The 13761-nt window shown below is 44.1% G+C and overlaps 1 long non-coding RNA gene across 1 annotated transcript; it reads left to right on the top strand.

The window, feature by feature from the left end:
* The first annotated feature begins 4578 nt into the window (after positions 1-4578).
* LOC144107693 (uncharacterized) lies at positions 4579-6273 on the top strand. Its single transcript, XR_013309357.1, has 2 exons — positions 4579-4823; positions 5920-6273. It is a non-coding gene; the product is annotated as an uncharacterized LOC144107693 (long non-coding RNA).
* Positions 6274-13761: the final 7488 nt, after the last annotated feature.

Raw genomic sequence — 13761 nt, forward strand, 5'->3', positions numbered from 1 at the left:
CTTTTCCTAAGGACATTTCTACACTTGATGCATTCACTGCGTCGTTGGTCACCATTCGATCACGTCATTTTTTTTCTGCTGTATGGCCACTAGTACTAGGTCCCATGAAGCCTCATGTTAGAGAGATTTTATACTGAGATCCTCCTCCTTAGGCTTCACAATAAAATCTGCCGCATAGCATGGATAAATGACATGACCTGCCTTTGACCCATGATCCAGTAGACATGTTAAGATGCATTTTCCACAATGGGCGAGACTGTGCAATGCCTGCAAATGGTTCAAAGTGCCACCAAAGTTGAAGAGTTTGGCTGTACGGTTGTGTGAAGCTGCACCACAGACATTTCCATTCATTCCTCAGTGAGAACACACTGTAGCGTCTTCAAACAGTGATCCAACCAGATTGCAACTAAAACCTAAAATACATCAAAATCGGTGTTTGAAAGTGACCTTAGCAGACTATGTTGACATCAAAAGGGAAAATTTTTAGCTGGAATGAGGAAGTCATACTGCAAGATGCATGCATCTGGTGCATTGCGGCCTAATTTGTTATTGTTTGTTTTCATAGTAACGTATGTATTAATTGTTACTGTTGTGCAGTCCCTGATTGAAAGTGCACAGGTTGGTTTTGCATGAATGTGAATGTAATGAGAAAGGCAGACGCTTCTTGTTACAGAGGGTGTATATTACCCTTTTGGGTGCCTTTGTATAGTTGTGGCATTGTGAATGCACAGGATTTTCAGGGAGTGAGTGTGCAGAGGTTGCTGCAATTTCTTTGCTTCAGGGGAATCGAACTTTCTTGATATTTAAAACTGGGATGATTTTTCATGATTGAGAGTGAACACAGTAAATAATATTTCTCAGAACTGTGATCCTGGTGACATGTCCTTTGCCATTTGCCCGCAGATATTTTTTTCGGCTGTAATATATTTTTTCCTGCCTTTCTAGCATCGTTTCAATTTAATAAAGAATGTAATCCTGTGGTCCACCAATTACTCGTTTGACAGATCCGGGTGTCTCAACGTTACGATTTCTATCTAGTGCGACTCTTTGGACGGAATTTAATACATGCCTCCAAAGGAGTAGCTATTTTGCGTTTTGCATTGCTAACCTAGTTGGCGTTCTTAAGACTGGCATTGAGTCTTTAGACACAAAAAAAGATTTTCTGGGAGAGGATTGGCAAGTGGTGCCTGGAAGGGTTTATGGCAGAACTGGAAAGGCTATTGCAAGTGGCTGAAGATCGACATCTTTCTGTTTGTCGTCTCTGAATTTTTTAGCAACTGAAATTGCTAGGAGAGGTTTAAGGGTTGGTAAATTCTTGTTGCGCTGTTCATACTGCTTGCCTGGCATGGCTTTGTCATTGCACAGAGAACTTTCTAAACCTTGAGAGAGCAGCAAAAACATTGGCTCAGCAGTTTGTGAAAAGGGTAATGTGCATCCTCTTCAGGACATCTGTTGTGCAAAATGGAAATCGCCAGCTCCAGAAAAGTGCACACACATAACCCAAGCTTCACCTAGGTGAGGCTCATGTTATGTTGCTGCGCCCAGTGAGGTTACTGCACCCACATTTAAATAGATTGCGTTTGATGGTTGTTTGAAATTGTTAGCTAGTTGCTTTATGTGGTTGTGGACACTGACTGCTTTCTGGATGACTACTTACATGTGTACTAACATGCATGAACTGTCAGTATTCTTCAGAAATTTTTAGGTGATGCGATACAGGTTAAGTCACCACTGTACTGTCTTGCAGGTGGTTTTTCAAAATGGAAGACTGAAATCTCGGTCTCTTGGCCGCAACATCTGACTGTTGATGCTCTGTCATCATTGAAGAAGGAGTCTGTAGCGGATGCAAGGGCTCGTATGTGTGATGTTCTGCGTGTGAGTGGCATGCCAGGGTATTTGGCTTGTGTCCACAAAGATGATAGCAGATAGAGAGAGAGAGCAACTTCATTTCCAGCTCCAAATTTGATGCTCTGGCCATTCTTCTAAGAAAGGGGAGGCGGTGTAAGGTGTTGGTTGTTAGTGGTCTTGTGTGGGGCCAGTCCTGTATTCTGTATGTATGTGGCCCCTCAAAAGTGGCAGCGAGGGTGTCTGGGAAGCCATAGTATATAGTATGTGTACTGGGGTTGCCATTAGTATTGAGTTTGCATGTGGCTTAATATAGCACCTTCTTCCCTAGTGAGGAGTTGAAGAGTAGCCACGAAGCTCTTGGAAGATAGCTGACTTTTTTGTGGCATCCGATCCTCACTTAAGAACCTCTGAGTAAGTTTAACGAGGGTCGTAGTTGTGTGCCTTGACAAACCTGTGTAGATGGAATTCAAATTTTGATTCAGAGTGCGCCAAAGCGGTGGCCGAGTGGTTATAGTGCTCGGCTGCTGGCCGAAAGACACGGGTCCGATCCTGGCCGCGGTGGTCGAATTTCGATGAAGGCGAAATTCTAGAGGTCCGTGTCCTGTGCGATGTCAGTGCACGTTAAAGAACTCCAGGTGGTCGAAATTTCCGGAGGCCTTCACTACGGCGTCTCCCATAGCCTGAGCCGCTTTGGGACGTTAAACCCCCATAAACGATGATTCAGAGTGCTCTGTAACAGCAGACCTTGTATTTTCAGTTTGGTTTGATGCTGTCGCAAACAGTGCAGCATCTGTATCGCAGTTGATTACTCAAAAATATAAGATCTACAGTAGATCCCAGGAATCCACTAATCAAGATGTTTTACCTTTAATATATTTTTTAAGCAGCTTGTAAACAAGAGCTAACGTAATTTTAATCTCAAGAAAGCTCATGTGTAGACTAAAAATTACCAACTAAAAGCACTTTCATGGGCTCACAGATACTTCCTGTCTGTTTCAGCATAAGCTTACCCTCGTTGGTTGGAAACTAGTTACAGACTAAATATCAGTGAAGACTTAACTTCTTAGTTTTGTTGCCAGTGAACTACAAGTTTAAAGTATTGAATTACGATCTATAGACCTCATTTGCAGAAAGAGGTCTGTTTCATCCTCATTTGCAAAGTACCTTGTATCAAACGTTTCCTTGTAACACTGGTTTTAAAGTGTTTGTGGCACTGCCTCCTCTAATAATCCTTTCATAAAAATTGGTCCATGTAGGCACTCACAATCTTTCTGGGTCCATTTCCCGCAATGGTGGCTATGCTTCGATTGAGGCGAAACGCAAAAGGTGCCTTTGTGCATTGCGATGTCTGCGCAAGTTGGAGAACCGGGGGTGTTCTAAATTAATCCAGAGCCCTTCACTACTGCGTCCCTCATAGACAATGTGCTGCTGCTTTGGGATGTTAAATCTCATGGTTTACAATTTTTTCCGGAACTTGTGTACATACTTCGCAAGTACCATATTACCTAAGTAGACTTAGGCACCCAACTCAAAAAGCCTTTACTAACAAGCCAAGGTACTTTCAGTTGTTTGTATGGTCTCCATTATAAGATGGTCAAGAACATTTGGCACCATGGTTCTAGCTGTGTAGCACACTAAAAAATTGGGCTCTTTCGTTTATAAGCTTCCTCCTTAAAAAGATGTTTTCCTCTGTGCCAAGGAATGAGGCACATAATTGTGAATGAATGAATTTTTGAATGATGCTAAAGGGAATTTCCAAGAGGATAAGCACGGAAGGTTTAGTGCACTGCTACACAGATTCCAACTGAAGTAGAAAGCAATGTTAACAATTGCAAAACTCAATACCTTTTGTCTCCAAAAATTCCACTTACTCTGGGGCCTAAATTATTGACGGCAGGTTTGAGAGTACAAACTCTGTGCTTCAGGTAGCTGAGTCTTCAAGAAATGCTTTCTTAGGAGCTGCACTATATAGACTGTACTTTGGCTAAATTATTTCTGCAGGGCCATATGCTACTGTGCTTCCTATTGCAAACGTGTCCGTGGTTACCCTTGGTAACAAGGTAAACGGGTGGCTATGTTTGTAATCTGGATAGTCTGCATTGCAGGATTGTTTTGGCCGAGCCTGTAAGCAGTTGCTGAATGGATTGCCGACACACTTTTTGAAGAGGGCAGAACGGGAGGTGGCTCCCCGAAAATGACAGTATGCACTCTTGCCATCAAGTAGACTGACTTGTCTCTGTTCAAAAGTGGAAGAATGTTAACTTTCACTCCCTTTCCAGCTTCCTTCCACCCACAAGCTGGGTGTCATTGCAGGGGGCTTGCGGTGGACTGTTGCATCTCTCTGTTCGGGAAATCATTGATGTCTGCTTACAAACGTAGCATCACAATCATAGCATGCAATATTGCGCCTTGTATGTACACCTCCGGTCATAAGTCTTTTGTCTACATGGCTTGCTTTTGGGTTGCACAGCAGAAGCAGATGCGGCAGCCCGGAAGACTCGGAAGGTCATGAAAAGTGAGGACGACTGTCCTTCTCACGTAGCAGAAGTATATTCAAAGGGTGCCATTAGTACAGCTTTACATTGGTGATAAGCAAATCCAAAAGAAGAATCAAATCCGACCAAGGCAGTATGGGATGGCAGATTTAGATATGGATGGGATGTGTAGACATTGCTGCCTTTTGGTCTGTTCTCAGGATCTGGGAGTTTTCAACATCGCTGGCTCTGCACAACAGCCACAGAAAAGGCCGGGTGTAGTTGCTCCCGACATGAAGGGTTCAACTCAACAGCTCAAGCAAAACCAGGAAAGAAGAGATGCTGGGGATTTCACGCAGCAGTTGATGTCTGATCAGGCAAATGACATGATGGCCAGGGCTTCTGAAATGGAGCTGCAAAAAAGCCCAGCTGAAGCTTCCAAGGCAGCTGGGACCATGGTCAAGAGTGGCGTCGTCGTGCCTTCTCCTGTTCTGCATCAGAGTGAGTCGCTAACGCGTTGTTCCTTTCTCTGTGCCGAGGCTGAGCAGTTTCGCATGGTTCCTGGAGAGCCGTGCTGCGCATGCGCGGGGGGCAGTGACACCACACGGCGCACAGCTGGCGCGCCGCCGCCGCGCATGCCTCGCACGCCTCCCACGCCTCGCCTGTCTGCGCATCTTCTGGAAACCGCACCACGTGACTGGGCACGTGACCAACCGCGTGATCAATCATGTGACCAGCCACGGCGCCACGTCACCGGCAGCTGCTCCGCACTATGTGACCGACCACGTGGCCAACCGCGTGATCAACCCCTCCTGCACACTCACTCAATAAAAAAAACCCTGTGTCGAGGCTGGGGATCGTACCAGGGCCTTTGGCATTTGAGACGGAGATGCTACCACTCCGCCACGACAGCTCCAGGTTTAACAGTGAATAAGGACGCATGTAGTGAATGAGTGCCTTTCATATATTAACTCTTCCAAACCAGATGTCGCCGCGCTTATGCTACGTATATCCTGGCTTAACAGAGCTAGGCAATTATCAATTTTTCTTGGCATTTTGTTATAGTCCATCCTCACTAATTAAATTAGCACAAGCAGCTCTCGTCACCTATTCTGTCTCGGAATGTTTTCTAGAAATTAAATTTTTTAGCTTTACAGCTTGTTGGTATGGCTGTTGTTGTGCAAAGTGGGCATATCCTTTTAGACTGCACTCATCATTTTAAATTCAAGGAAGGGTTTTTCCACCTTAACAGTATATTTAGACCTAATTAAAGCTAGTTTTGTAATGTGAAAAAATTAACTGCTATTTTCTGGCGGTCATGTACACAGTTGTGTACTAATTGCTGCAGTGGTTAGAAATTGCAGCATTAAAGACATTAGGATTTTTATGTAATTACTCGAGGATCCACGCAGTCGTAACTTTTTTTTAGTAAGTTTTTCATGAGTCATAAATTTTTTATCCTAGAAACTTCCTCACTAAAGTCCAGCCCTGATGCCTTATAGCTTCAGCACGTAAATATTGATGACTCCAATTCAAAGGTGCGCAAACATTCTTGCAACTTCTTTGCTAATTCATGTGATTGCTTTTACATTTTCAGTACCTGACACGAATGGAAAACCTCTCAGTGCACGTGCCAAGTGAGAGACTTGGCGCCTGGACTGAGAAGCGAGAATTGGGTCGAGCCAAGTCTGTGGTACACAACATCTGTGTGCATCCTGAAAGGCGATGAGGCGCTCTTGCCTTCATACATGGTGGTTTTCTCACAGAGTAAGTTCCATGTGTGCATGGCTCCATTCTTTCAGTTCAGGGCACAGGTCTTCAAAATATGTTTTTGAATGGAATGGTGGGATGCTATTGGGCCTGAAATTATTGTAGGGAAGGCCTCATAAGATTGGGTTGGATGGAATTTTGTGGTCATTTTTTTGTTGCTTGCCGGCGGGTTCTGGCGTCAAGAGAGGTACATATATATATGCACTCTAAGGTGCTCATTTTCTTGACAGAATTGAGAACAGCATGCACTTTGAAGGACAGCTGGTTGCGTATTTTACTGTCAATCTCGCATCAAAACGCAGCTTTGGAAGCTCGTGTTTCATGCAACTTGGTGCTGCTGGCTCAGTCGGCAGCAAGAGTTTGATGATTGTGAGTGCTGAGGATCAGATTCATCGCAGTGCTGTTTCATGCCACCTCCTGGTATTGGTATTAATGGATGGACAATGCACAGCCCCTCATACGTGCTGTCCTTTCATGTGGTTGGCTCGCGTGACGTGACAGTGTCCCAGAATAGATTTTTCTACACACCCACATCCCGTAAACTTTTACTGCCGGCTGTACGTGCAAGTTCAGTGTATAGTACTGAGAGGCTGTAGTAACACTACTGAAAACTATTGATTTTGGAAGTGCCATTTGCAAAGCCTTGAAAATCCTGAAATATTGAGTACTTCATGGAAAGCCTCTTAAATGTGAGGTAGTGATGGCAAATGCAGTGAAACTTCATTGATACATTTTCTAGAGTTTGATGAAAAAAATTATCCAGAAAACTAGATTCAAAACCACCAAGGTTTTGAAAAATGCGACTGAGAATGGAGGTACAAAGGCATTTATTGACACTTTGGCATCCTCTAAAGGTTGGTTTACGCTTGATTGCACAAGATCTGAAGAACTTCAGTGGTGCTTATAGAGTCCAGTCTCATTTGCGTTCTCTTTAGCGCGAAATAATCTTATTGAGTGTCTAGGCCGGCGACTGCTGTGGTGAAAGTAGGACCTCTTGAGAGTCATTTTCGGATGGTTTGAAAAAATTTTTAAGTAGTAGTAAATTTATCTGTGTAATTCTAATTCTGAAATTGTATTACTTCATTGGTTTCTGGTTAGAATTGACAAATGTTTAAGGGGGATTTGAACTAAAATACGGATTTTCGGAAAAAAAATTGTGTTTTTAATTTTGAGTTGTTTTAGATTGCTGGTTTAAACCTTTCGCCGTCACGGACGTACCGGTTTGTCTTCGTGCTTCCCCCCCACAGTGTCACTGGCGTACCGGTACGTTCTTTATCGTGCGTTCAAAATTTCGTGCTGGAGCGCAAAGCTGGCGCTCCTGAACTTGCCGCCCTCTTTTGAAACTTTCTACAAGTTCGTATTTTCGCCCCGCACTGTTTTGGTACATGTATTGAAGAGTACGGGGTGACTGTCACTCCATCTATTTCTTTGCTGAATAGCGTGGTCGCTCTGCATTCGCTGGATCATGCATCGTGCATGTGGTTATGGGTTCAAGGGTTGTTCTGCCATCTCCGCTGGTTTGAAGGTTTTTATCTTTCTTCTGTTGGCGTATCTGCTATGGGGCATCAAGTTCAGGGGCAGTAAACGTAAAGCCCCTCAAACTTTGCTTTAACATTTTTTCATCTCCCTCTGTCTTCTTGATCACACAACGTCCCATTTCTCTCCGTTGTGCGGGCGATTGAAAGCACATCCTCCCTGCGCGTGGTTACTTTTGGATGGCTGAGTGCGCGGGTCCTTCGTCTGCTCATTGGAGCGGTGGCTCTTCCGATTCTGGATACGAGCCGAGCTCGGACTCTGACAGCGTCTCATCCGAGGAAAGGGTGAGTTCCGCACTGTCAGATTCGGATGTTGAAACGGTGGGACCATTGTCCCGGAAGCGTGCACAGCAAACGGAAACTATGTGGAAGAAAGGCGATTTCTCACCTACGTTGTTTCCTTTCGGCGCGTCACGTTCAGGACCATCTGCGAGCGCAACTCTTCAACCGGATGCGCAAGAAGATGACTATTTCAAGCTGTTTTTTGGTGAGCCAATCGTTTCACACATCGTGAGTGAAACGATTCTGTTTGGGCAAGTGAAGACAAGCGCACAAAGAGTTGCACGCGAGTTACGGCTGAAAGCTTTGGTGGAGACATGTAGCAGGAACGTACTGTTTCTTTGAAGTCGTTCTTCTGATGAGGCTGATAAGAAAGAATGCCTTGCAAGACTAATGAAGCACAAATTTTATGTTGCACATACCATTTCTTGCAACCATTTTTTCGTTGAACCACTTCCTGCTCCTCCTGTGGCTCCTCTATCTGAGTAACTCCACAGATGTCGCAGATCGGCTGAGAACAGTGCGGCCATTTATGGAAGCAATTCAGAGCAAGCTGAGTAGCATACTAATTCCGCACCAAGACCTGTGCACAGACGAGTCTATGATGTCATGGAAAGGGCGGCTGTCATTTTGGCAATACATTCTTTCGAAAAGGCACCACTTTGCTGTCAAGTTCTTTGTTCTTTGTGATGTCAAAACCGGCTATATTCTGAAATTTGTTGTGTACACTGGAGCGACGACAAACATGACCATGGTCAAGGATTTGGGATTTTCTGGCTTCATCGTTCTAGAGCTGCTTGAGGACTACCTCGGAAAAGGACAGTCGCTATTTGTAGATAATTGGTACAGTAGTCCAGCACTGTTCAACTGCCTTCAAGATAAAAAAACCAAACACATGTGGAACTGTTTGGACCAATAGGAAGGGGCTTCTAAATTTCTCAAAAAAGATGAAAAAAGGGGAAGTGGTGTCATATCATACCAAGACGCTTCTTGCGCTCAAATGGTAAGACAAGAGAGATGTACATGTCCTAACGTCGATGTATGATGCATGTCTGGAAGACACAGGGAAGGAGGATAGGGTAACAGGCGAGAACGAGCGAAAAGCCCGTATGTGTTCTCGAATACAGTATGAAGATGGGATTATTGGACAAGACGGACGTGGTGATGAGTTTCGCTGAAAGCATTAGGAAGAGCCTCAAGTGGTACAAAAAGTTTTTTTTTCATATTATGGACATGGGAATGCCTTTATCTTGTGGCGTGATAATGGGGGATGCAAAACATTCAGTGAATTTCGCTTGAATATCGTGTACTAACTGATTCAAGAATTCCACACTGCTAGGAGGAGAGGTGGAAAACAGAGCGGTGTTGACCCAACGAGGCTCACGACACTTTCCCCAGATGGTTCCTCCTGAGCAGTGTTTTTTTTTCATATTATCCTCATTTATAGTCAGGCTGATGGTGATGATGATTGTGATGTTTACTAACAACAGCTGCAGAACACTGAATTGGGCATATTCCGTTGACTATGTTATTTGTATACCAATCATAATCAAAATTAAATTGCTATGCTCATGCCCTGTTATGCTCGTTCCCTGAAGCCAAGCCGACACTGGGGGTGCGTCACGGCCAGAAATGCCCGACAGCGGAAGGGTTAATGAAGAATATTCTTTCCAAGTTTGGTTGTTATCTGAGCAATAGAAAAGAAGAAAATTGATTCTTTTCGTGAGGCGGTGGTACGACGTCGAAGGAGGCTATGAACGCTCTTTTCAAGACGCGGCCGCGGTGCGGGCAAAAATGAGGATGCAGACTGAATGCCCATGTTAGAAAGTTTGTTTTTTGCACACTTTAGTCAAGGAAGACTTTCTGCTGAGGATTTGTCATGACACTAACGAAAAACTAAAAAAATAAATGCCTATTTCTGGCCGCGGCAACTGCCGAGTGGCTGGCAAAACAAAAACAGGACCTCGGATTGGCGGAAATATACTATGTGGTCACCTAACACTGTTTTTTCGCCATTCAGAGTTACTCCCACTTTGGTTGTGTTCAACGCTTGCTATCTGTTATGTTTTCTTCCTTCTGCGAGTTTATTGCAATTAGCGGGTGGCCGGTGGTGTGACTGGATGATGCCCGCAGCGAAGGCTTCGACACGGAGGAGCTTTGGGAAATGAAAACGCACCATGAAAGCAAGAGGCCAGAAAGCACAGGGGGACCACCAGCAAGTGAGCGTCTGCTTGTGCATTCACCAGGCCCATGCCTGCCACTGGCGATAGACGTGAACTTTTGAAACTCCAATGTTGGTTCTTCACCCGAATACCGAATTTACGTCACTAAGAACCGTGGAGGTTGCAGAGCTACTAGAATAGTACTGCAGACTGTACTAGAATTTGATGGGGTTGCACGTGGCATCAAGAGAGTGCTTGAAAAGCTGGAACTAGAACATGGAGTCCAGACGATGAAGCACGTCCAGCAAGCAGGCCATCAAAGTATTTCACGAGTGAAGGCAATGGCAATAGACAGCTCTAAAGCTGAAAAAAAGAATAAAAAGGCTAGAAGCAATGGCCACAGAGCACCATCGTGTTGAAGAGAAGGGCCCGACCTATGAAGCAGGGCACTTTGAGTAAAATTTTTTTTCACCCCAAAATAAAATAGCATGTTCTGAAATCTTTGCTCATTTTTCTCAGTTTGCAGTTTTTGAGAAAACAAAACCGTTAGAACTGTTAGGAAAACTATCATTTCCAAACTGCATTGCCAAAGGCTGCTTTCAAGGTGGTTTCTCGACTGGAATTTTCTCAGGAACAAAGTAAGGTGCTCTTTAGGTGGCTAAATATTTTCTTAACACAAAATATTTCGAGATGTCTGACATATAATCACAACAAAAAAATTAAACTTTTACACAAATGGTATAAAAACATGTAGCCAGCCTTATCCTGCACTATACACATTCTAGAAGATATCTAATTACTAACAGTTAGTATTACTCCATTGTTTTCGAAATGATAGTTTTCCTAAGCAGACACATCTGACTGCTTATTATGATAGCCATAACTTTTTTGCTGTTTGAGCTAGGGAGCTGAAATTTTGAATGTAGTCTAATGAGAAGATACACCATCCTTGAAAATTTTATCACAGTTGGTTCAGTGGTGCCAAAGTTGGCTGTTCAACCTAGCATCCCCCCTTAAAAAGAAAGCTGCTCTTGAGGGTGGCTTTCCCTCCGTGCATGGCATGGTAGTGGGGTGCAGTGTACTATACAGCGTGGTAATTATTTCATCCAATGCACTATAACACATTGCAGAGTGCATAAAAGTTGCTGTGTCTTAACAGATACAAGGTTTCATCATTAGTAAGCATGCACTACCGAGCGCGTCATTGTTGCCGTCATCTGAAGACGTCTCCAGCTTTTGAACGAAGTTGGTCACTGTCGAAAACACTTTAGATCGTCAGTAATGCTGCTGCCTGAACTGCTTCAAAAAGCAACTCTTTTTCTCAGGACAGCGCTGGCGTTGGCATTTTTCATGTGTGATGTCATTAGGAAATGACTGTTGTCAGGCTTAAAACACACGTTAAAGGTGCGAAATGTGTTTTGTTCGCGGAGATGTGTCTCCCTCTGGTGTTGAAAATTGCAAGCAACGCATTTGGCGACCATAAAATGTCTTCGGTCTTGGGAGCAGCATAACATGGGCAGGACGAGTGTGACTCAGTCATTGGGGATATTGGTACAATCTTTTATGACAAGTACAGCTCAGGGTTGGCAGTTAAAGAGTTAAAGGAGTATAAACACCAAATTTTCATTTACATTTACATTTTTTTCTTCTTTGGGAATGTCTGAGATATTTACCGTATATACTCGCGTAATGAACCCACCTATTTTCGGAGTCTATTTGGGGGGTGGGTGCATTACGTGGGAAAAAGTTTCAAGTATTTTTTTAGAGTCAAAATTTTATCATGCGCCGCCAGCCCTTACTTACGTCTGTCCGTCCATCCATCATCAACAAAAGCATGCGGTCAGACTTGATTGTGCTGGCATTGTTTTGAATCGTTCAGTTCTAAGGTGTTTTCCACTATATGCCGGTTATCCTGCTTGTACGGCGATGTATGCTTCGGTGGAAAACAGCGCATTCCGACCATTTTGTGATAGCCAGCAGTGCCGGCAAATCGTGGCGAGATAAAGCGAACATTCTGAACACTGGCCCTCAAGGTCAGGTGTGCATTGTTTACGTGAGGTTAAAAAAACATGCAGGGTGGTGAGGGGTTAATCATTTTCGCTTTCGATCTCGTGCTTACCAAATCGCTTTGGGGTCTGAAGGACCTGCTTCCTTCACAGCACTTCAGGTAGAGGATGTTTTATAGGGTTCTGGTTTAAACTGCTGTGCTCCTCTCCATTGCTCGAGCGTCCGCCAGCTTTCTAAGGCTGGCGCGCAGCAGCACGCCAAGCAAGCCACCACCGCCAGCACTTCTGTCAAGACCGCACGTCTTGGCTGAGCAGACCCCCCCCCCCCCCCCCCCCCCCCGCTGCTTCATCTTTGATAGGAGCTCTCGTCAAAATATCAACACGCTATGATGTTTTCCGGGCAGCATCTTGGCGAGCTGCCAAGGTCTGCACTGCGATTGGCTTGAAAACTGAGGAATGCGGTACCAAAAGTTCACGGTTTAAAAACAAATTTTCCCGGACAAAAGTAGAGGGGAGGGGGGTTCATTGCGAGTGGGTTCAATGCGCTAATATGCACATTTTGATTCCCGAAAAAAACTATAACGCGAGTCGTTCGAAATAATGAATGGCAGAAAAAAGTATTCAGAAAAATAACTAGCTATGAATAAGGCCTGCTTCTGGCTGGTAGTGAAGTTGAAATCAGATGTTGCTTTAGTACCCACAAGCCCATTATTTTAGTCACAGTTATGCTTAAAATAATGCGGTGCAGCTTGACATGCCTAGTAATCTGTGATACACTTCATGGCGTTTCATGGCAACATGACTTAACTCCTACATCTGTCCACACCCCACGAACCGCTACTATTTACCAGGACTCTGTCAGCAGACAGGAGCTGAACGCGGCTTTGTATGTAGTACTACAACCTGCAGAGAGAGTTTTCTTCACAACCATGCTTGGAACACGAAAAATGGTAAGGTGCGCCTACTGGACGTCTTCGCACTGTAAAACATGCTGCCACAAAAGAAAAATGCCACCATTCGGTCATTTACACTTTTTCACTGTATTCCTCCAGTGCCCTGCACTCAAAATGCAGAAAATACATTGTCTGTTTGTGGCGGTAGAGATTTTGCCCGTATTAAAGGGGCAAAAATACGGGGACCCCAATGGACTCTGTCCATATTCCCCCCCCCCCCGTCCACTATCTGGGCTGGCATTAAGACCTTGAAGAGGTTGTGTCCCAAGAAAGATTGTCCATAATTTGAGTCGTCCATATTAACAGGGGTCGTATTAACGAGGCACAACTGTACATACATCCCCATATGGAATTCGCTTACACCTGTTAAATAATTTATAATAATTTATTTCATGCAGTTTTGAATTCTGTTTCAACAGCAAAATGATGGGCATTATATTGAACTTTAGTTTATCATGCGAGGCCTGAAAAAAAAAAGCAGTATAATTGTTGTTTTGTCGTTTTGATTCATTGCTACTCTTGTGGCACCCTGTTCGAGAGCTGGATTGATAATAAATGAAGGAGTGGCTAAAATGTTTTTGTGTGCCTCACATGACGTAACCTAGCACTGACATCGTATTCATCGTTTCACTGCTGAATTCAAAGAGCATGAGAGGAGAGATTCAGTTATGAGCTGCTTACTAGGTGTAAGTAAATTCCACATGGCATTTTACTTTTGTTAATGTCTTGCGCAT

The sequence above is a fragment of the Amblyomma americanum genome, chromosome 10 (assembly GCF_052857255.1).
Source record: "Amblyomma americanum isolate KBUSLIRL-KWMA chromosome 10, ASM5285725v1, whole genome shotgun sequence".
In the NCBI taxonomy this organism is placed as follows: domain Eukaryota; kingdom Metazoa; phylum Arthropoda; class Arachnida; order Ixodida; family Ixodidae; genus Amblyomma; species Amblyomma americanum.